This window comes from Glycine soja, chromosome 14, assembly GCF_004193775.1.
Source record: "Glycine soja cultivar W05 chromosome 14, ASM419377v2, whole genome shotgun sequence".
Classification (NCBI taxonomy): Eukaryota; Viridiplantae; Streptophyta; class Magnoliopsida; order Fabales; family Fabaceae; genus Glycine; species Glycine soja.
In genome coordinates, this window is record NC_041015.1 from 21,697,843 (window position 1) to 21,721,940 (window position 24,098).

Below are 24,098 nucleotides of genomic sequence, written 5' to 3' on the forward strand. Positions count from 1 at the left end.
GGTCGTGTTCTTCCTTTCGGGCCTTCTTGGTTTCTCGTTCCAAGGCTTCAGCGGTGGCCATATTGACGTCCCTTAGTTCATCATACTCTTTTCAAACTTTGATGGCTATGGACTTGAACTTCTCTTCGACTACCCGGGCTCTTTCAAGCTCTGCCTTTAGGGCTTGTACCTCATCACTTTCTTCCGAAGCTTTAACCTCATCGTCTCTCACAGTCTTTAGATTTGGGAGCCAATCCAATCCTTGTGTCCGGACTCTCAGCCACTTATGATAGCCGCCAATGATCCCATTACTGCTTCCCCTAATCTCTCTGTCCTTTCTTCACGCCGCATCCCATGCCTTGCGAACTCCTTCGAGTACCTTTGCATTGGGGTCACTGAAACCCCGTGTAATGAAAGGCGTGATGCTTTCGTCTAATGGCGCTCCTCTCATGGGGTAGCCAAGCTGTCTTATGGCGAGGACGGGATTATAATTAATACAACCCCATGTTCCCATCCAGGGAACATTTGGACATCCTTCGCATGAAGATACAATCCTGATTCTTCCTTCCTTCTAGCGAGGGAACCAATTAACAGACGCCCCTCCATGCTAGCCAAGAGTTGGTCCCAATTCGCCTTTCCTTTTTCGACGCACGAGCGGTGACCTTGTAGCGGATAGACGGGCCTACCTTCTTGGAGAAAAAGGTGTGAAACTAACCACACATAGAGAGCCAGTGCACAACAAACAATTCTTGCGCTGCTCTTTTCACATCCCCGGTCGAACATGTCATATAGGTCGGCTAGCATAGCGACAACCGGGCTTTCCTTGTGGTTATGATAGGCGAGAAAAGCGTCGATCGCTGCCAAGTCCACCAACCCATCCACATTCGAAAAGAGGACTCCTCCAAAGATCAACAGTGCGAGAACGTCTATGAACGGGGCCCATTCGTATCTACCTGCCAAGATTCTTGCTTTTGCCTCCAAACATTTTCTCGGTATCCCGACCACCCCATTTTCGACTTGCTTTTGGTGGTCTAATTCCTTCGCCAAGATTTGGAATATTTTAGAAATTCTAGCTAATGAGGGATAGAACCCTGAGAAGAGGTATGGTTTCCTTCCCCCTAGAGGACATCCTAGGATTTCTTCGAATTCTTCCACCATGGGTGATAGTTGGAAGTCCCCAAAAGTGAAGCACCTCAACGGATGATCATAATACTGGGCAAGGGAGGCAATGGACTCTGTGGAGACTTCTACCCTAGCTAGGTCCCAAATCTTACCATAGGCTTTGCGGAAGGCTTGCCGTTGAAGTTGACCCATTAATTGCCCCAACTCTCGTAAACTAGTGACCTCTAAGCTCTTGATTTTGACTTGATAGAACCTCTTTTTAAACGAAGGCTTTTGACTTGATCCCATGTTTTACTAAAGTGAAATAAAATATAGTGCGAATCAAAACTCCGACATCTATCATGGGTGGAATGGATGAATGCATGAAGAAATGCATATGACACAGATGCAATTTACGAATACGGGAGCCCGAGAAACTGTCTCCTTCTTAGATACAACGTCTAGGGGTAGCAAAGTGCCCCAACGTATGTATTTAAAACGGTGACACGGACCCTTCGTTGGTTTGCTAAAGTGAGGGGATCAAAGACGAAACCTACGCATGATGCATATGCGAAAGGCACAACACGGGGATGTACATAGTACGACAATATTCACAAACAAATATAAGCAAAAGGGTAAATGATACTTATGCATGGCAGTGTGAAAAATGGCACGCAACGTGTTTGCTCCGTGCCCCTATTTAAGGGACCTATAAGGGAGAGAACTAACTAGGCATTTAGCGATAACCCCCCTAAGGTAGTCATATCTCTCTTGATGGTTTCTAGAGGTATTATCCTTTTTGAAGAACATATTGTAGCAGTAGGGACTACTAGCAACAATAAGTTTTCAAAGAGAAAAGCTCTAGATGAGGGTTCACTGTAATCAAGCAAGTCGGAGACCTAGCATGATCACAGATTCACCTCCACTCCTTATGTTCCCACGAACCCGGGTATAGGGCCCTTTTTCACTCACAGTGTGTGCAAATAGTGTTGGTGTTTGTGTGCATCAAATGAATAAATATTTACCTCATGCATACATTTTAAAACGCACTAAAAGAAATACAGAGCTTATACACACAAGAACATAATGAAGGGAAACTAACAAAGGGATACGTCATGGTAGAACATTGCACAAAATTAAATGGCCTAACTCTCTAAAAAAATGTCCCCAGTGGAGTCGCCAACTGTCGCAACCTACCCTTTGGCGGGAGGGCGACGCGTGACTCGCGGGATGCGTGTTCCACGAAAGGAATACGCGCGGAGTCGCCACCAACATTTATTTGAGGAAAACGTCGGAAAAACCGGAAAAGACGCGATCTACGAACTTTTAAGTGAAAGGTTCGGGAGTTGTATTTACGCACGGGGAAGGTATCAGCACCCCACACGTCCGTCCCAAGGGACGGCAGCCTTTAATCGAATGTGCAAACATGACTTTGATTTTTACGTTCCCTTTTATGTCCTTATATCCTTTATACCCTTTTTATATGTTTTCCTTTTTTGTGGTCGACAAGGGTGTTTCCCTTTGCTCCTACGTATTCCTCAATTTGCGATGAGGAAATCAGACCTACGTAGTTCTTTCGGAACAAAGTGTTTGGTTAAGTTGTTTTTGTCTTTTTTGTCAAATATGTTTTTATTGAACAAAAGGTCATTTAAGGTGTTGGACCATTAAACGGTCTTTTGATTTTGAAAGGAGAGAAACGTTAAGGCGTTGGACCATTAACGATCTCTTGTTTTTTGAAAGGAGAGAAACGTTAAGGCATTGGACCATTAACGATCTCTTGGGGTGGTCGACAAAAGCGGGGCTTTTGCTCCTACGTATCCTCAATTGCGATGAGGAAATCAGACCTACGTAGTTCTTGCTTATCAAGCGACTCTTTTTTTTTACTTAAGAGGTGATCATTTTAAGGAGTTGGACCATGAAAATGATCCATTTTACTTGGTGAGAAATTGAAATGACAAACTTCCAAAACCTATTTTTGTGGACGAGCTTGACTAGGCGAGTTGATTTTAGCCTTAGTTTCACTTTAGTTATTAGTCAATTCGGTTAAGAATGAGAAATCCCAAAGAGAAAACGTCCGATTGATTTTCCGCTTTATTTTACTAAAAGATGTTTTTTTGATTATTATATTATTTTTTACCTCTTTTTTGATTTCCAACGTGGTTACGGCACGACCGAACGGTCGGAATTTATTTTAACCGAAGTTAACGGATAATACAATTCAAATGTTCGGTGGAAATTTATTTTATTTTTAAGTTAAGCGAGAAATGATTTAAGTAAAATGGCTTAAGCATTTCAAGAGGGGGTATAAAAAGTAAACAAAACGAGAATAAAAATGCACGAAACACAATGTGGACCACTACGGGTACATAGAAGGAATCGAAAAGCTTGGTTCGAGGTACTTACCCGTTGAAGATCGAAGAACGATGAAAAACGAATGAAGAACGTCGAAGAACGGTCGAAACCTTCGCGAAATTCTTCACGGAAAGCGTTACGGAAACGTTTTGGAAGCGCCTCGGCTTAGATTTTCTTCACGGAAACAATATTTCCAAGCAAATTCGAAAGAGAGAGAAGTGCCTAAGGGGCTGAACCCTTTTCCTTCTCACTTCCTCCCCTATTTTGCTATAAATAGGGGAGTTGGTTGCCGCCCAACTCGCCCAGGCGAGCCAGGTTGCTTCCTCCAGAAGCAACAGCCTTCTGGAGGAATATTCTGGAGGGCCCAAGTGGGCCTGGGTGCTATTTGCACCCCCATTTTTACTAAGTACACCCCCTCTGCTTTTTTTGGTGATTCTTTTTTCGTAAAGTTACGGAAACTAACGAATTTCGTAACGATACTTGTTTTCTTTCCATAATGTTACAGAACCTTGCGGATTACATAATCATCCCCTTTTTGACTTACGGAATGTTACGGAATCTCACTTAATTATGCAACGATGCTTCCATTTGATTTCCGGTGTGTCACGGAAACTTACGGATTGTGCATCAATATATTTTTTTGGTTTTCCGGCATGTCCTGGAATTTCCCAAATTGCCTAATGATGGGTGCCAAGCACCTCACAAGGACCAAAGAAAGGTCGCATGTCATCAAGCAAAGGTCCCCGGACGAAATTAGGGTATGACAGACCCGGTTAAGTACATCTTTAAGAAGCCTGCTCTCACAGAGCGGATCGCCCGGTGGCAAGTTTTGCTATCCGAGTTCGATATAGTCTACGTCACCCAAAAGGCAATAAAAGGAAGCGCCTTGGCAGATTATTTGGCTCAGCAGCCTGTTAACGGCTATCAGCCCATGCATCCCGAATTCCTGGATGAGGACATCATGGCCTTGTTTGAGGAAAAGCTAGACGAGGACCGGGACAAGTGGATCGTGTGGTTTGATGGAGCTTCAAACGTTCTAGGCCATGGCATTGGAGCAGTATTGGTCTCTCCAGACAATCAATGTATACCTTTCACGGTCAGGCTAGGGTTTGATTGCACCAAAAATATGGCTGAGTATGAAGCGTGTGCCCTGGCCGTCCAAGCGGCAATTGACTCTAATGTCAAGCTACTCAAGGTGTACGGGGACTCAGCACTGGTGATCCACCAGCTGAGAGGGGAATGGGAAACTAGAGACCGCAAGTTGATACCCTACCAAGCCTATATCAAGGAGTTGGCTGGTTCCTTTGATGAGATCTCCTTCCATCACGTTCCCCGAGAGGAAAACCAGATGGCGGATGCGCTTGCCACTTTGGCGTCCATGTTCCAGCTAACACCGCATGGGGACCTATCGTACATTGAGTTCTGGTGTCGTGGCAGACCCGCGCATTGTTGTTAGGTGCAAGAGGAGCAGGACGGTAAGCCTTGGTATTTTGATATCAAGCAATACGTCGAAAGCAAAGAGTACCCACCGGAGGCTTCCGACAACGACAAAAGGACATTGAGGAGATTGGTGGCCGGTTTCTTCATGAGCGGGAGCATACTATATAAGAGAAACCATGACATGACCCTCATGCGATGCGTGGATGCCAAAGAGGTGAACCACATGATTGAGGAAGTCCACAAGGGTTCGTTTGGAATGCACGCCAATGGGCAGGCTTGGTTTATGGAATGGAAGCGATACTCCCGTTTGAGGTAGAGGTCCTTTCTCAGAGGATACTAGCAGAATCAGGCCTAGAAGAATCAGAGTAGGCTCAAACACGCTACGACCAACTCAACCTTATTGAAGGTAAGCACTTGACGGCCATGAGCCATGGGCGCCTGTATCAACAAAGAATGAAGAACACGTTCGACAAGAAGGTGTGATCGCGCAAGTTCCATGAGGGGGACCTTGTGCTGAAAAAGATATCCCACACTGTTAAAGATAATCAAGGGAAGTGGGCCCCGAACTACGAAGGGCCCTTCGTTGTAAAAAGGGCTTTTTTCAGAGGGGCCTTGGTGCTTACCAACATGGATGGCGAGGAGCTACCTTCACCCATGAACTCCAATGTTGTCAAGCGATACTATGCTTAGGATCTGGGGCAATTGAGGAAGTCGCTGCATGTTCTTTTATTTTTGTGTGTTCTTCTTGGTGTCCCCCAGGGATTCCTGTCCACTGTAATTTTCTCGTCACAGTCTTTTAAAAGAAGAGAACATGGGATTGAGGCTTCAGTCCTCGCTTTGTGCTATAAACCATGTGCAATTTGTGATAACCTGAGCCTTTTCGCTCAGTCCATGGGATGCCCCGAGCGCTTAATTAAAACTGAACCTGACCAGCTTTTACTAAAAGGATTATTGCATTTGAAAACACTCATGCATACGAATACACATGCATATTTTGTTATGACAGAAGCAGAATCGTCTTAGGTAGTGGTCAAATGTCGGGATGGGGCTAAAGGCAGAAACCAATCAAGGTAAAACGGTAACGCGGCCATGGTTTGCTGTGCAATGTCGTTTCCTGCTTTCAGGTACTTATGGACGAATGCAAGTAGAGGCTAGGGTCACGATCATAGATCGTCATCTCATGCCCAGCACTGGACCAGCGGGAAGCGCTACTAGGAGGCAACCTAGTAACTTTTAAATTTCTGCTTGTTATTTGATCACCTTTTGTTTCTCCAGTCATTGTAGGACACACCTAGTTGCTCATGATCCTAAGAATTTAAATAAAACAAGCACAAGCTCAAAAGGTAGTCATACCTCGCAAAATATATATATGTATGTTTGGGTAGCAAGATACCTTAGATATGCATGTATATAGCAAAAATACCTCAAAATATATATATGTATGTTTAGGTAGCAAAAATACCTTGGATATGCATCTATATAGCAAAAATACCACGCAAAAGTATACACATGTTTAGGTAGCAAAATACCTATAAAAAAATCCAGGTTAGCTCACCTGGGCGAGCACCCCCTGCACGAAAATGGTTAAAAAGGGGGGGGGGAGTTTTCTTCACCCAAACACCTTCCCCCTCATTTTCAAAAACACAAAGCTCACAGGAACTACGAAAACAGTAGCCCCCAAGCTTCCATTGTTGAGTTTTTGCTTCTCTTTTCACGTTTTGTTTCATTCCAACAAGTAAGTATCTCATTCTTGAGCTTTCAAGCTTTCCATTGATGTATCTTGGTTTTCTTTTAGTTCTTTAAATTATGTGAATGTGCCCAAATCTATGGAGCAATTTTGGCTTTGTTTCGTGCTTGTTGGTTTGAGTTAGGGGGTTGTAAGGGATGGCCCTAGGCCTATGGTGCATTCTGAAATAATGGGGCAAGCCACATTGCCCCTATTCCCTAGTTATTGGCACCCGAAAGTGCGCCCACCAAGTGCTCGGTGAAATGCCTCAATGACAATTGGGCATGGTTTTGTGAACTTTGGATTGTGGGGTTGATTTATGTGTATAGGGACAGCATGTAGAGGTTAAGATAAGTGCCCAAATTAAGGACTTAGACCTAGGAATCCAAGCCTTTGGTTTTGAGTGCAAGAAAGCATAAAAATGAAGGCATTGAGATAGGGATTTCCCTTTAGGCAAGCGGCTGATTTTTAGGGCTGCACCATGATGTTTGCCTAGTTGTTTGAGAATGTTATTCACCATGTACATATAGAATAGGTAGCAAGAGACAAATACCCTTCCAATAAAACGTGTATATTTTGAATAGGTGGTCAAGCACTTTATAAATGTACATATGATGTGGAATTGCCTTTCAAAGTGTAGATAGATGGCATGAAAATTCCTTTTCAAATAAATGCAAGTGTGTGCATGACATGAAATTGGCTCTCAAATGTGCATATATGTATAAATAAATGTGAATGAAACTACAAAAAACCTGTATTAATTTGTATGATAATAAAATACTTCAAGTGTGCATATGTAATTTTTGGTAGCAAAATACTTTGAATACGGACATATGTAATTTTGGCACAATACCTTGAGCATGCATATATGAATTATTTTCAAAAGAATATGTGTGGGATATAAGTAGCTAGGATGTTTTGAATATCCTTGTATATTGATATAGATAGCAGGATATGTTGCGCGTATGCACGTTCATAAATGTTCTTCTTTAGGGAAATATGTGCACAAGTTTGTTCTAAGTCAAAAAATATTAGTATGTCGTTTTGCTTTAAAATAGCATTTCTTTGTAAATTAACTTTCCAAATGTTTGTCCTCGCAAGAAATGGCTCCGAAAAAGCTTTCCGCGAAGAGGTCTAGGAGAGACGCCGCAGCTGAAGGAACCAGTGCCACCCCCGAGTTTGATAGCCACCGTTTTCAGAGCACCGAGCACCAGCAGCGCTTCGAGGCCATCAAAGGATGGTCATTCCACAGAGAGAGGTGCGTCCAGCTCAGGGAGGATGAGTACACAGATTTTCAAGAGGAGATAGCTCGCCGACATTGGGTGTCGCTGGTGACTCCCATGGCTAAGTTTGACCCTGAGGTAGTCCTGGAGTTTTATGTTAATGCTTAGCCCACAGAGGAGGGAGTGCGAGACATGCGTTCATGGATGAGGGGTCAGTGGATTCCTTTTGACGCAGATGCCCTCAACCAGTTCCTGGGTGACCCGCTGGTGTTGGAGGAAGGCCAGGAGTGCGAGTTCATTCAGAGGAGGAACGGGGCCGAAGGGTTCGATCAGGAGGCCATTGCCCAGCTGTTATGCACATCGAGGCAAGATTTCACCCGGACCGCTGCAGGGAGGCGGGTGCGGATCATGCGCACCAGCATGACCAACTTGACCCAGATGTGGATGACATTGCTGCTCAGCAATGTCTTGCCTAGCGATCATAACTCCGATCTCCCTCTGCCGAAGTGTCAGTTGGTATATGCCATCCTGACACGAATGAGCGTCCATGTGGCTCAATTGATTGATGATGCCATGTATTTGTTTGCAAGTATGCCACCCACTAGGCACCCTCTAGACCCGGATAAGTCTAACAGGGCCCCGGGGTTTTCAACATTGATCACGGGCCTCTGCCAGTCATTCGGGGTTCCCGTCACCCCTAGTAAGGTGATCCGACCGCCGATCACCCGGGCCTTCATTGAGAAGTATTGCATGCCTAGGCAGGTGCAAGGTGATGCACCTCAGGCTGCAGACGCACCACCACCACCTCATCAGGATGATCCCACTGGGTCACTAGGCATGGAGTGTTATCGACAGCACTTGGTTCGCCAGCAGGCGGCCAACCACCAGGGGCAGGTACAGATACATGAGTGTCTCTACCGGTTCAGCCTCAATCAGCTGGGGCAGGGTTTCACTCCTTTTGTGTGTCCTACTCTAGAGTAGTTTAGGGCTGAGGTCGCATGGCCTGGAGATTGGCCCGAGGCCCAAGCAAGGGAGGCACCTGCAGGATCCCCCGACGATGCAGAGGAGGCCCGTATGGATGAGGAGATGACGAATTTGCTCGGTTTCTTGGGAGGAAGCGGAGCCACGTGATCGAGGTCACTGCACTTTTGTTATTGACATTACAGTTTTCTATTATTGTCTATATTGCTTGACATTACTGTTTTCTGTTATTGTCTATATGGTTACTAACATTACTATTATTTTTCGTTTTAGTTAGAAATTTTTGGCGTTATGGCTCTCAGTTATTTCGTCACCGTTTTTTGTGACTTACCTTTTCGTACGTTCTTTTCATTTACCTTGTGGTTAGACGTAAGTAGGTAGTGTGTGCCCCCATCCGCACGATCTTTTTTAGAGAGAAAAAGAAAAAAAGGAAAAAAATGAATAAATGATAATAACTTAAAAAAAAGGAAAGGAAAAAAGAGCAAGCAAGAAAAGAAAAAGAAGGAAGAAAAAAAGAAAATAATAAGAATAAAAAGTTGTCTAGCTAAAAAAACAACATGCTTGTGAAAGGAGATAACTTCCAACTTTTCTTTGAAAAAAATTCTTTGATCATAACCAGTTTTTAAAAAAATGTGTATACACTTGAAGGGTGAATGCTATGAAAGTTTTCCCGAACTCCCAAAAATGGACTCGGATGAATGCACAAATTGATAAAAGAACATATTTTGGAAACACTTGGTTGCCTAAAGTAGAGAAAATGAATCATGGGCCCTAGCATCACATGACCAAAATTTTTTGACACTTGAGTGTCCACATAGGTGCATGCATGACTAGTTTTGCATAAAATTTCCTAATCATCATTGTTGCATTTGTGTAATGGAAATAATGTGGGACATCCCCTTTATCCCTGAACCTAACCAAACCCTGACATATGTCATATCCAACCATTCTACAAGCCTTGAGCCGAAATCCCAACTTACCATAAACCTTGACCCAGGGTGAGAATGTCCATCCTTGCTCTCGGAAGAAAACAAAAAAAAAGAAAAAAAAAAGAGAAAAGGAGAAAATTCCCAATCAAAAAATAGGAAGAAAGCCAAAGAAAGAAAATTCCCAATCAAGGATCGGGAGAAAATAGAAGAAATGTGCAGAAAGGTCTTCAGACCAGACAATATCTTAACAATACAGAATTGTCACCAAGTAAACAGGAAAAGAAAGCAAACCATGACCTAAAGTGGTCCTCTCCCTTTGATTGCCAACCAAAATCCTGTGCGTCGGTGACTTGTTCGCCTCGCACTAAACAAAAACAGAAAAGGAAAAGGCCAAGAACACTCAAAGCCGAATTTCCCACCAAAAAAACACCATTCCCAAGGAAAAGTCCTATTGATCCATGATCACGCATGTAATCTTTGATTTGATAGGAAATGGTTTGCAAAACCAAGTCATGACATATCTATGGTTCGGAATTAGGATGAAACACTTACCTGTGTGAGATCGATACACTTTGAGCGATTTTCTTCTATTTTTGTTGAACCTAGTGTTTCCTCTAAATGGTCCTTTAGAAACGAAATGCTAACATCCAAAATCTCATTTACAGTTATGAGAAAATTTCATCAGCATAGTCTCCTTCCTCGGTAGACACATTGTTTTTCATCCAAAAAGCATATGTTGCTCTAATCAGTTGGAAGTTTTGTCTCTTTACTAAAGCATGTTCGCAGTTTAGTGAAGAAAACACCAAGACTATTTTAGTCTCACAAGTTATCCAGAACTACGTAGGTCTGAGTTCCTCATTGAGGATACGTAGGAGCAAGAGCCTCGCTTTTGTCGGCCGCCCCACAATCTCTATCATACTGACCCTGGGGTCATGTGACATGCGAAGACAAATTATGGTCATTCCGCTCACCTTTTCGCCATTCAGACACAATCGTGTCCGATGGAACGCAAAGACAAATTATGGTCATTCTGCGCCTTTTGTCATCCAGAGGCGGCGGGCCCAATGACATGCAGAGACAAATTATGGTCATTCCGCTCACATTTTCACCATTCAGACACAGTCGTGTCCGATGCCACGCAAAGGAAAATTATGGTCATTCTGCGCCTTTTGTCATCCAGAGGCGGCGAGCCCGATGACATGCGGAGACAAATTATGGTCATTCCGCTTACCTTTTCGCCATTCAGACACAATCGTGTCCAATGGCATGCAGAGACAAATTATGGTCATTCTGCACCCTTTTGTCATACAGAGGCGATTGTGCCCGATGACACGCGGAGACAAATTATGGTCATCCGCACGTTTTTGCTATCTTTAAGACTCGACGAGTGATAAATGCGCAGAGACAAATTATGGTCATTATGCACCCTTTTTCATTCAGGAGCAGCAAGTCGAGTGATAAACGCGCAGTGACAAATTATGCTCATCCTGTGCCCTTTGTCATTCAGGAGCAGCAAGTCGAGTGATAAACATGCAGAGACAAATTATGGTCATTCTGCGCCCTTTGTCATTCAGGAGCAGCAAGTCGAGTGATAAACGCGTAGAGACAAATTATGGTCATTCTGCGCCCTTTGTCATTCAGGGATAGTGAGTCGAGAGGTGGGCGGAGACAAATTATGGTCATTCCCTGCACCTCTTCGCCATCCAGAGGCGATCGTGTTCGATGGCACGCAGAGACAAATTATGGTCATTCTGCGCCTTGTCGTCCAGGATCGATCATGCCCAAGGGCACGCAGAGACAAATTATGGTCATTCTGCGCCTTGTGTCAACCAAGAGGAACGGATTCGACAGTATCAGGATGATGTTGGTCATTCAGTACTGATCATTTTCAAAATTTTTGCAGGTTCCGCTGGCAGGGAGATTTACCGGCCAAATGGTGTTTCGCTCGAACAAAATTAGTGTCTTATCTTTACTTCCCATTTATCTCCAATAAAAGACAAGTAAAAAGGAGCAACTGTCATACCCTAATTTCGTCTGGGGACCATCCGTTTATTGGGATGCGACCCTCGTTTGACCACTTCGAGGTACTTGGCACCCATCGTTAGGCAATCCGTGAAGTTTCGTAACATGCCGGAAGTCAAAAGGAAGCATTGTTGCACAATCCGTGAGGTTCCGTAACATGCCGGAAGTCAAAAGGAAGCATTGTTGCACAATTCGTAAAGTTTCGTAACATTCCAGAAGCCAAAAAAAGGGATGATTATGTAATCCGTAAGGTTCCGTGACATTATGGAAAGAAAACAAGTATCGTTATGAAATTTGTAAAGTTTCGTAACGTTACGGAAAAAGAATCTGCAAAAAAAGGCAAGGGTGTATTTAGTAAACGGGGGGTACAAATAGCAATCTGGCCCACTTGGGCCTTCCAGGAAGTCCCACCAGAAGGCGGTGCCTTCTGGAGGAAGCAACCCAGCTCACCTGGGCGAGTTGGGTGGCAAGCTTCTCCCTCTTTTTCCTATAAATAGGGGGGGAGAGCTGAACAAAAATGTTCAACCCTCCTGGTATCTGAGAATCACTTAAAATTAGTGAGAAAAATTGTTTCTGTGAAGAAAATCCAAGCCGAGACACTTCCGTAACGCTTCCGAGATGTTTCCGTGGGTGATTTTGCAAAGATTTTCCGCCGTTCTTCGTCGTTCTTCGGTCTTCAACCGGTAAGTTCCCGAAATCAAACTTTTCAATTCATTCAATGTACCTTTAGTGATCCCCACTTGTTTCGCGTGCTTTTATTTTCATTTCATTTACTTTCCGTACCCCCTTTTAACGTGTTTTGGTCATTTATTTAAGTCATTTTCTCGCCTAATCAATAAATAAAATAAATTTCCACTGATCATTTGAATTGTAACATTTTTTAATTTCTGTTAAAATGAAATCCGACCGTTCGGTCATGTCATAACCACGTTTAAAACCAAAAAAGAGGCAAAATAATAATATAATAATCAAAAAATATCTTTTAGTAAAATAATAAAAAAAAATCAATTGGACGTTCTTCTTTGGGATTTTCCTTTATTAATCGAATTGACTAATAACCAAAGTGAAACTTTTATCACCTAAGGCTAAAATCAATTCATAAAGCAAACTTTTATCATCACCTAAAATGCCATTTTTAAGGTCCAACGCCATAAAATGGTCTTTTCCGCTTTTATCGGTTAAACGTGGATTTCTAAAAGCCTAAAATCAACGCGTAGCTTTGTCACCTCTTTCAAAAAATAACAAGAGATCATTAATGGTCCAATGCCTTAATGTTTTTTCTCCTTTCAAAATGAATCGAAAGATCGTTTAATGGTCCAACGCCTTAAATGACCTTTCATTCAATAAAGATATATATCTTGCAAAAAAGGATAAAAACAATTTAACCAACGTTTAGTTCCCAAAGAACTACGTAAGTCTGATTTCCTTTTCACAATTGAGGAATACGTAGGAGCAAGGGAAACACCCCTGTCGACCACAAAAAGATAAAAAATATAAAAGGCATAAAAAGACATAAAAAATGTTAAAGGGAAAATAAAACAAATTGAAGTCATATTTGCACACTTGATTAAAGGCTTTTGTCCCTTGTGAAGGACCCGTGGGGTGATAATACCTTTCCCGTGCATAAATACAACTCCCGAACCTTTCATTTAAAGTTCGTAGACCACGTCTTTTCCAGTTTTTCCAACGTTTTCCTCAAATAAACGTTGGTGGCAACTCCGCGCGTATTCCTTTCTTGGAACACGCACCCGTGAGTCTCGCGTCGCCCTCCCACCGAAGGGTAGGTTGCAACAGTCATCAACAGATGTGACTCTTCTTGTTTAAATTTGAAAATCAAAACGTTTAGAAACTCTGGTAATCGAATCGATTACATAAGTTTGAAATGATTTGAAGAAGTTTTATCACAAGTTGTGACTCTTGAAATTTGAAATCTAACATTTTTAAACATTGGTAATCGATTACATGATTATGGTAATCGATTACAACTTTGTAAATCAGTTTTGAAAAGAATGTTGACTACTGGTAATCGATTACTGCCTTCTGGTAATCGATTACCTGAGAGTAAAACTCTTTGGTAAAAGATTTTTCTTTTTGAAAAATTCTTCTACTATTCAATGTTTTGAAAAAATTCTTTTAATACTTATCTTGATTGAGTCTTCTCTTGATTCTTGAATCTTGAGTCTTGATGCTTTACTTGAATCTTGATCTTGATTATTCTTGAATCTTAAATCTTGATCTTGATTCTTGAAACTTGCTTGACTCTTGATTCTTTGGAACTTGCTTGACTCTTGATTCTTTGGCATCATCAAAATAATCTTGGAAGACATTTCTTCCACACAATCATTTGGGCTAGCATGAATCTTTTCATACTCCATTCCCATCTGGTACAGTATCTTCTTGGTCTAATAGTAACTTTTAGGCAACGTTTTTTCCTCTGGAAGCCAATCATGCACTACTTGAAGCAGTGAAGTAAAGCTTTAGTCACTCCACCCATATCTGGCCTTGACATTAACCAGACTTAACACTACCGACAACAGCCTCAAGGAATTCTTACACCCCGTATACAAAGGCTTCTTTGAATCACTTTGCAATCCTTCATATATAGGGGCATGTGCTTGCTAAAAAGACTCTTGTCCAAGGTCACAAATCATGTGCTTCAAGCGATCTCCCATTTCTACATCAAACGGTTCAGATTGGGACCCACTCTGCATGTCTATCAATTCACCATGCCATATCCACGTCGTGTAATTCTTCTTAATCCCATCACACAATAGATGCTCCCTTATGTGGTCTAGTATTTGTCTTCTTCCATTCAAACAATTGATACAAGGACAATAGTATTTTCCATCTTCATCCGGTCAACCTCTTTCTGAAGCAAATTGCAAGAACTGCTTGATGCCTTTCTTATATTCTGGGCTGATGCGACTTTCATTCATCCAACTTCAGTCTATCTAAGTAATAACTCCGTGATAGTCACAAAGTTATTCGATGCATGAAAATCTCACTTTTTTATTATAGCTGTGGCCCTATCCCATTCAGGAAGACCGTCTTTTATGGTAGCTTCATGCGTCAAGGTTAATTCTATTTTGTTAAATTTGACAAAATTTCGGCAGCATTTCGCATTGGTCTCCAAGTACACGACATGAAATTGGTGAAATTAATTTCCCGATAATCAAGTATGCACTCACAGAACAACTAGAAATGCATTGTACCGAAATTTCATCAAATTAAAGAAAATAATGTTAATCTTAATGCATGAATCTACCATAAAAATATCAGTCTCCCTAAACTGTCCAAACGGACAATTCAAGATTGGATACAATGATTAATGCAAACTGTCCGCAAGAATCATTGCATTCAGTCTCAAACGGGAATCTAAGGTTCTTTCACCATGAACACAATTTGTATAGCATATATCGGTTGTCTTTAATGACACTGAACAAGTAATAAAAACATTAATTGGTAAAAAATATTTGCACCTATGATGATGAGCAGCACAGTCCAAAATACAATGAACAATCTAACAAATAAGCCAATGACCACCTACATCAATCATCAAACAGATATCAATATATGAACATGACTAGGCTTAAAGTATGACATATATCAAGTCACATCGTCAATGTCTAAAAATCATAAGTCTAACTAGCAAACACAATAGGGAGAACAATCATCATTTTCAAGCAAGTTAAAATTTCTAGTGCTTCATCAAATGATTATATATTTGCTACCAACATTATATATTTTCTTTATTTGTTGTAGTTTTCTAGGCAATCAACTTGTTTATATATTTGCTTCATCAAAAGAACCAAGACTTATCATAGTGGAGATCAAATAAATTTTGTGTAGACTTCAAATCAAATCAAAAGTTATATTATATAACATACAATTTGCTATACAGTTTATATAACAAGTTCTTGAAAAGAATCAGTGCCAAAAACTTGACACCAAGAGCAGCTGCTATTGAGCAAGGGGTATGATGGAGCAGCTGCTGATGTTTGGTCATGTGGGGTGATCCTTTTTGAATTACTTGAAGCAGCTACTCACTTTTTTTTCTCTCTCTCTCTTTTTTCCTCTTATTTATCTCTCTCGCTAGCTCACAGAAGAAGAAGAAGTAAAAGGCCTTTATTTATATATAATTTATAAATAAAAGCAAAGGAGATAATAGACTATAAGAAACAAAGCATGAATGGTGCTACATGTGTTGTGGCAGATTGCTATGAGTATGTGGAAGTCGATCCAAGACAGTGTATGCATCACATCCTTAATCTCTTGGTTTTTAGCACAGCCTCCTCTGAATTTTCCAAACAAAACCTCTAACTGCTTTGAGATGTTCTCCTTTTTGTTATTTAAGTGAAACATTTAATGGGGTTTCAACAAAATGAGTTTCTTTTTTATAATGAGACCATATTCATTGGTTGCAACTATAGAGCATTTGAAGAGTATAAAGGGATAGAAGTAGCATTGAATCAAGTAAAGTTTTATGACTTTTTGCAGAATCCTGAAGATCTTGAGAGGTTATACAGTGAAGTTCATCTTCTAAAGACATTGAAACACAAGAACATCATGAAGTTCTATACTTCCTGGGTTGATACTACCAACAGACACATTAACTTTGTCACTGAGATGTTTACCTCTGGGACTCTAAGACAATAAGTCCTCTCATTGTGTCAGCAGGTACAAACTTAAACACAAATGGGTGAACATCGGAGCTGATAAGCATTGGTGCAGGCAGATTTTGGAAGGGCTTCTATATCTACACAGCCATGATCCTCTAGTGGTTTTTCTTCTTTCTCCGCTTATTTGAATGCATATTTTACGCCCAAACCTCTTTACAAAGTAGACAATACCGAGGTTAGGCAGTTTGTAGAGAAATGCTTAGCAACTGTGTCCCTCAAACTTTCAGCTAGGGAACTCTTGGATGACCTTTTTCTCCAAATTTATGATTATGGATTTGATTCAAAAGTTGTGCAGTATCAAAGAGATTGCTATGAAGTAAACCCATTAATTAGAAAACCTTTGAATGGAATTTACAGCATTAACAATAACTTAATGAGTGGGGACATTGATAATGTTGGTGGTTATGGACCTGTATCTGAATTGGATTATCATCGAGACGATTTTGAAGCAAGTCCAATTGATCTCTTTGGTTGTGAAGTGGATGAGAATTTGGCCAAAGTTGACACCACAATCAAAGGTAGAAGAGAAGATGATGGCATCTTTTTGACACTCAGAATAGCAGATAACGAAGGTTATCATTTCACTTTTGTGGAAGCAATGAATTCCAAGATTATTTTGATGATGCCCAAGAATCAAGAGTTAAGCAAGTTCCAAAGAATCAGGAGTAAAAAAGGTTCAAGAATCAAGTTTCAAAGAATCAAAATTCAAAAACAATCAAGTTTCAAGAATCAAGATTCAAGAACAATAAAGATGAAGATTCAAGAATCAAGAGAAGACTCAATCAAGATAAGTACTAAAATTTTTTTTCAAAACATTGAGTAGCACAAGAATTTTTCACAAAATCTTTTACCAAAGAGTTTTACTCTCTTGTAATCAATTACCAAAAGGTAGTAATCGATTACCAGTAGCCAACATTGTTTTTCTAACTGATTTACAAAGCTGTAATCGATTACCATAAGCATGTAATCGATTACCAATGTTTTAAAATGTTAGATTTCAAATTTCAAGAGTCACAACTAGTGATAAAACATTTTCAAATCATTTTAAACTTGTGTAATCGATTACCAGAATTTCTAAACATTTTAATTTTCAAAATTTAAACATGAAGAGTCACATCTGTTGATGTGTAATCGATTACACTATGATGGTAATCGATTACCAGTGACTGATTTCGAAAAATAAATTACCAAAATTCACAATTCTTAAGGTGACTTGTTTTTAAAGATTTTTCAAAAGTCACAACCTATAAGTAACTAGTTTTCAGAAGAGTCACAACTTTTAAAGTGACTAGTTTTTCAAAAGAGTCACAACTTTTAAAGTGACTACTTTTAAAGAAATTGCCAAGAGTCACAAACTTTAACTTGAGTCATCATATGATTATAAATATGTGACCATGACACGAATTTCAAATACTGAAAAGACTAATTCCTTTCATGATTAACAGATTTCATTCATAGAGTTTTTGTTCAATACTTTCTCTTCCAAGAAAAGTTCATTGTTCAAAAACTTGTGCTACTCTTCTTCTTCATTCACTTCTTTCTCTTGCCAAAAGATTCAAAGGACTAACCGCCTGAGAATTCTTTTGTTTCTTCTCTTCTCCCTCTTGACAAAAGATTTCAAAGGACTAACCGCCTAATATATCTTCTATTTCTTACAAAAGATTTGAAAGGACTAGCCACCTGAGATAACTTTTGTATCCCCCTCACAGAGAATTCAAGGGACTAACCGCCTAAGAATTCTTTGTCCTAACACATTGGAGGGTACATCCTTTGTAGCACACGTAGAGGGTACATCAACTTGGGTTTTTATACTGAGAACAAGAGAGGGCACATCTCTTATGGATCAGTTCAAGTGGAGGGTACATCCGCTTGGTTGGTCAAAGAGAAAAAGGGAGGGTACATCCCTTGTGGATCTTTGGCTTGTAAAGGATTTTACAAGGTTGAAAGAAATCTCAAGAACCGTTGGTTGCTTGGGGGACTGGATGTAGGCACGGGTTGTTGCCGAACCAGTATAAATCTTGTGTTTGTCTTCTTCTTCCCTACACTCTTTAATTTCTGCTGTGTACTTTTAATTGCCGCTTTTTCTTTTGGTTAAGTTATTGTTTCTGTTCTTTACTTTCTTAACTTAGTGGTAAAAGCCTAGTTAAATCTAGTAACATTAAGAAGGATAAATTTTTTAATTGGTCATGACACATTTATAATTAATTCAACCCCCCTTCTTAATTATTCTAAGGCCACTCGATCCAACAAGTGGTATCAGAGCAGGTTTCTTGAGAAAAGTTTCACAACTTCAAGATTCATGGCCTCCTCAAATTCTCTATTTCCTGAAGGAAACTCCATCCATAGGCCACTAATACATATGTTTTTGTTCTTTTTACAGGTGTTGAGGGAAGGAGCCCAGAGTATGAAAAACCTCGGGATTTGAGGTCAAATCCTTTCCAAGGTAGAGGGAATGATGCAATCCTATCCCGCAAGGGCATTGGGTAGAAGACTCCAAGTAGATTGGGCTAGAGATCCAAGGGAAGGCCCTAGGGTTCTCATGAGCCTTAGGGTAGATTTCGAGCCCATGGGCTAAGTATAAGCCCGCTTATCTTTGTAAATATTAGAATAGGTTTTTCCTTCGTTTGGGCCTTGTATTTTGGCCATTCTAGTAGTATAGGGTTTTAGCCCTGTATTTCGGGGCATTTTGAGTAGTCTTTGTAGGAAGGACTTTTTTTGTTGTATTTTCATATTTTTTGTCATGGGGGTGAGCTTAGCTATTATAGGGGGTGTGTAGCTAAGTTCTAGCTTCTCATCTCAAGGAGGTGAGCTTAGCTATTAGAGAGGTATTTGTAGCTAAGCTCTAGCTTCTTTAGGAATCTTCTTAAGGAAGCTTCTCAAGGAGGTGAGCTTAGTTATGAGAGGTGTGTGTGTAGCTAAGCTCTAGCTTCTCAAGGAAGTTTTCTCAAAGAAGCTTCTCAAGGAAGTTTTCTCAAGAAAGCTTCTCAAGGAAGCTACCTAGTCTATAAATAGAAGCATGTGTAACACTTGTTGTAACTTTGATGAATGAAAGTCTTATGAGACACACTTCAAAGTTCTACTTCTCCCCCTCTTTTATTCCTTCAATTTCGTGCTCCCCTCTCTCTCTTTCTCTCCCTCTTTCTTTTCCTCCATTGAAGCATCCTTCCAAGCTTCTTATCCAAGGCTCATCTTGGTGGTGAAGCTCCTTCTTCCATGGCTTATTCCCTAGTGGATGGCGCCTCCCTTCTCCTCTTCTCCTTTGCCTTCCGCTGCATCTCCATGGTGAAAAATCACCATTGAAGGACCTCATTGAAGCTCAAAGATCCAGCCTCCATAGAAGTTCCACAAGCAAGCTTCCATCACCATAACTTCGACAATGGGAAGAGATCTCAAGAAGGTTCCCCAACACTTAAATGCTATAAGTGTAATCAACCCGGTCACATAAAGGCACACTGCCCTACAAATGAATCATGGCTAGAAAAGAATGAGAAGAAAAGTCATGAAGAAAGAAGATCCAAGAAGGCGTATATTGCTTGGGATGACAATGACTCATCCGATGGTTCGGTGAAGGAGATCAACCTTCTATCCAAGGACTATGAAAGTGATGAGAACATCTCTCAAGAAGATTAAGCAAAAAGCAAAAGTCTGACTTCCATCTTTGAAGATCTAGGCACTTAAATCATGAAAAAGGTAACATCAACACCATTCTCTTTTAAATTAAGTTGATTGAATCTTTCCTTTCAATTAACTTTTTTATATGATGACTAACAAAATTTTATTTGTTTGTCTTGTTTGATTGCTATAATGAGTTTGTGCTTATGTGTTTGATTGAGTTATTTTTCCTTTCTCAAAGCATGAAGTTTATTCTTAAAACAAATATTTGATGATGCCTATGATTCTTGCATAATTTTTAATATGATATGTGAATTACTTGCTTAAGGTTCATTCATAAAGTTTTTCAAAAATCCATCATGTTAGATATATTTATTTTTATATAAGAGTTTTAATATATGAATTATTTTTTGATTCTGGAAAATGTGTTATCAAGCATGAGCATGATAAAGATATTGAGTATATAGGTTTCAGAGAAAATAATGTTTACATGATTGATTGGGTTCTTTGAACTTTCCATGTTTTTAAATTACCTTTAACAAATCTGAATGTTTGATGATGTATGTGATCTATATCCTTCAATCCTTGTGTGATTCTTGTTTGATATGTTTGAATTACTTGATTGACTACTTCAACCTTCCACCACCATCTTCATAGATTTAGATTATTATATTTTGTTTTTAAAGCCTTGTATTTGGCTATATTTTTTTATGACATATGAACACTTAGTATTTCTTTTAATATTTGCTTAGTATGACTGAACATGATGATTATATTTACTTGCTTTTGGTTGTTTATGGTTACGTGTGTTAAAATTAATTATTTTGATGGTATATGACTGAGTGGTATATATTTAAAATTGGTGTTATTCAAATTATGCTTTATGTATGCTTTAGAATCATTTATGTTTGTTATACAAATTATGTTTTGTGTATGTTTTAAATTATTCATGTTTTACACACTTTGGCCTTTTTGATGTTGCCAAAGAGGGAGAGAAAAATGGGTATTTTAGAAATCAAGATATTATATTTTCAAAGTTTTAAAATTAAGCATGAATTCAAAAAGAAAGGGGGAGAAAGAAATGAGTGAACGGTAGAACAAAACTTGTATGTATTATCTTGATTTCAGGATTGTCATCATCAAAAAGGGGGAGATTGTGGAAGCAATGACTTCCAAGATTATTTTGATGATGCCAAAGAATCAAGAGTTAAGCAAGTTCCAAAGAATCAGGAGTCAAAAAGCTTCAAGAATCAAGTTTAAAAGAATCAAAATTCAAGAACAATCAAGTTTCAAGATTCAAGAACAATCAAGTTTCAAGAACAATCAAGTTTCAAGAATCAAGATTCAAGAACAATCAAGATCAAGATTCAAGAATCAAGAGAAGACTCAATCAAGATAAGAACTAAAAAAAAATTCAAAACATTGAGTAGCACAAGAATTTTTCACAAAATCTTTTGCCAAAGAGTTTTACTCTCTGGTAATCGATTACCAGAAGGTAGTAATCGATTACCAGTAGCCAACATTATTTTTCAAAATTATTTACAAAGCTGTAATCATTACCATGAGCATGTAATCGATTACCAATGTTTTAAAATGTTAGATTTCAAATTTCAAGAAGTCACAACTAGTGATAAAACATTGTCAAATCATTTTAAACTTGTGTAATTGATTACACAATACTTGTAATCGATTACCCATAATTTTTAAACGTTTTAATTTTCAAATTTAAACATGAAGAGTCACATATGTTGATGTGTAATCGATCACACAATGATGGTAACCGATTACCAGTGACTGATTTTGAAAGGTGACTTGTTTTTGAAGATTTTTCAAAAGTCACAACCTTTAAGTAACTAGTTTTCAAAAGAGTCACAACTTTTAAAGTGACTAGTTTTAAAGAAATTGCCAAGAGTCACAAACTTTAACTTGAGTCATCAAATGATTATAAATATGTGACCATGGCATGAATTTCAAATACTGAATAGACTGATTCCTTTCATGATTAACAGATTTCTTTCATAGAGTTTTTGTTCAATACTTTCTCTTCCAAGAAAATTTCGTTGTTCAAAAACTTGTGCTACTCTTCTTCTTCATTCACTTCTTTCTCTTGCCAAAAGATTCAAAGGACTAACCGCCTGAGAATTCTTTTTTTCTTCCCTTCTCCCTCTTGACAAAAGATTTCAAAGGACTAACCACCTGAGATATCTTCTGTTTCTTACAAAAGATTTTAAAGGACTAACCGCCTGAGATATCTTTTGTATCCCCCTCACAGAGAATTCAAGGGACTAACCGCCTAAGAATTCTTTGTCCTAACACATTAGAGGGTACATCCTTTGTGTTACAAGTAGAGGGTACATCTACTTGGGTTGTTATACTGAGAACAAGAGAGGGTACATCTCTTGTGGATCAGTTCAAGTGGAGGGTACATCCACTTGGTTGTTCAAAGAGAACAAGGGAGGGTACATCCACTTGGTTGTTCAAAGAGAACAAAGGGGGGTACATCCCTTGTGGATCTTTGGCTTGTAAAGGATTTTACAAGGTTGAAAGAAATCTCAAGAACCGTTGGTTGCTTAGGAACTAGATGTAGGCACAGGTTGTTGTCGAAGCAGTATAAATATTGTGTTTGTCTTCTTCTTCCCTATACTCTTTAATTTCCACTGTGTACTTTTAATTGCCACTTTTACTTTTTGTTAATTTATTGTTTTTGTTCTTTACTTTCTTAACTTAGTAGTAAAAGCCTAGTTGAATCTAGTAACATTAAGAAGGATAAATTTTTTAATTAGTCAAGACACATTAATAATTAGTTCCACCCCCCCCCCCTTCTTAATTATTCTGAGGCCACTCGATCCAACTACTTTCTTATTATCTTCTTGAACTCTTTTAGTCTTTGATAATTTCATATTATTTAGTTTTTCTGATACTTGTTACATAAGCAAAAAAACCCAACTAACAATGTAACAAGTTTAGCAAATATGATAGACAATGAAATTGCAACATTGGTCCCAGAGTGGAAAATAGGACCCATAATAAAGGAAAAATCAGAATGTTCAAGTGCAAGTGTCTGCCACGTGTTGGAAGTGTGATTCCATGTGGCATGAACATTCAATTTCTTCATTGTTCTAAAAATGGATGTGCTGCAATTCATGGCCAATTTGAAGAGATAAACTGAAGGGTTTATCTTATGGCAGATGGAGATAAACTGAAGGGTTTATCTTATGTGTGCTGTTGTGGTAAAGCTATTCATATCATGTTTCTTAATCATCGTGCTTGATGTCTAGATGCCTACTACTACACAGGGAGACACAAACAAAGCAACTTTGCTCAATATTCAAACAACAAATCAAAAGATGAGTTTGTACTTGTACAGTTTCTACCAGAAGAACATAGATATTAAGATCATATCAAACCATATCAGCAATGTTATTCTTTTGGCAGTATAAGGAAACATTACTTAAACAAATCTAAAAATGAGAAACATGGCAGCAAATCACTTCACAATATTAAACATACTGTCCATATTAGTTCATCTCATATAAAGCTGAAGCTAATAACAACTGTTACAGCTAAGGGTAAATGTGATTTACAAATTCAGAAACAGAAAAGAGTAAAACAAATTCAGAAAAACTAATAATAGAAAGATAGGACAGATAAATTTATGTTGTGAAAATAACTCCATCTATATCAATTCTGCAAGTACACTTACCAGTATCTTTGCATCTTAATTAGTCAAACTTGTGAAAATTGAGTTCTCTTGTCATTCCACCTTTTTTTAACACAATGACTCTTGGTAATAATTTCTCTTTATTATTTCTCAGGATATGTTCACAAGAGGGACAGACACAACTGCAGTTACTCTAGAATGGTTACTGGCAGAACTAATTAACCATCCGACAGTCATGGAGAAAGCAAGGAAGGAGTTGACTCTATCATTGGCAAAGACAGAATGGTAATGGAAACATATATAAATAATCTTCCTTATCTCCAAGCCATAGTGAAGGAGACACTGAGGCTTCACCCTCCATCTCCATTTGTATTGAGAGAGTCAACTGGGAAT

The 24,098-nt window shown here is 39.3% G+C and overlaps 1 pseudogene; it reads left to right on the plus strand.

Moving 5' to 3' along the window:
• Positions 1–15,938: 15,938 nt before the first annotated feature.
• On the plus strand, positions 15,939–23,213 carry LOC114383911 (annotated as a pseudogene).
• Positions 23,214–24,098: the final 885 nt, after the last annotated feature.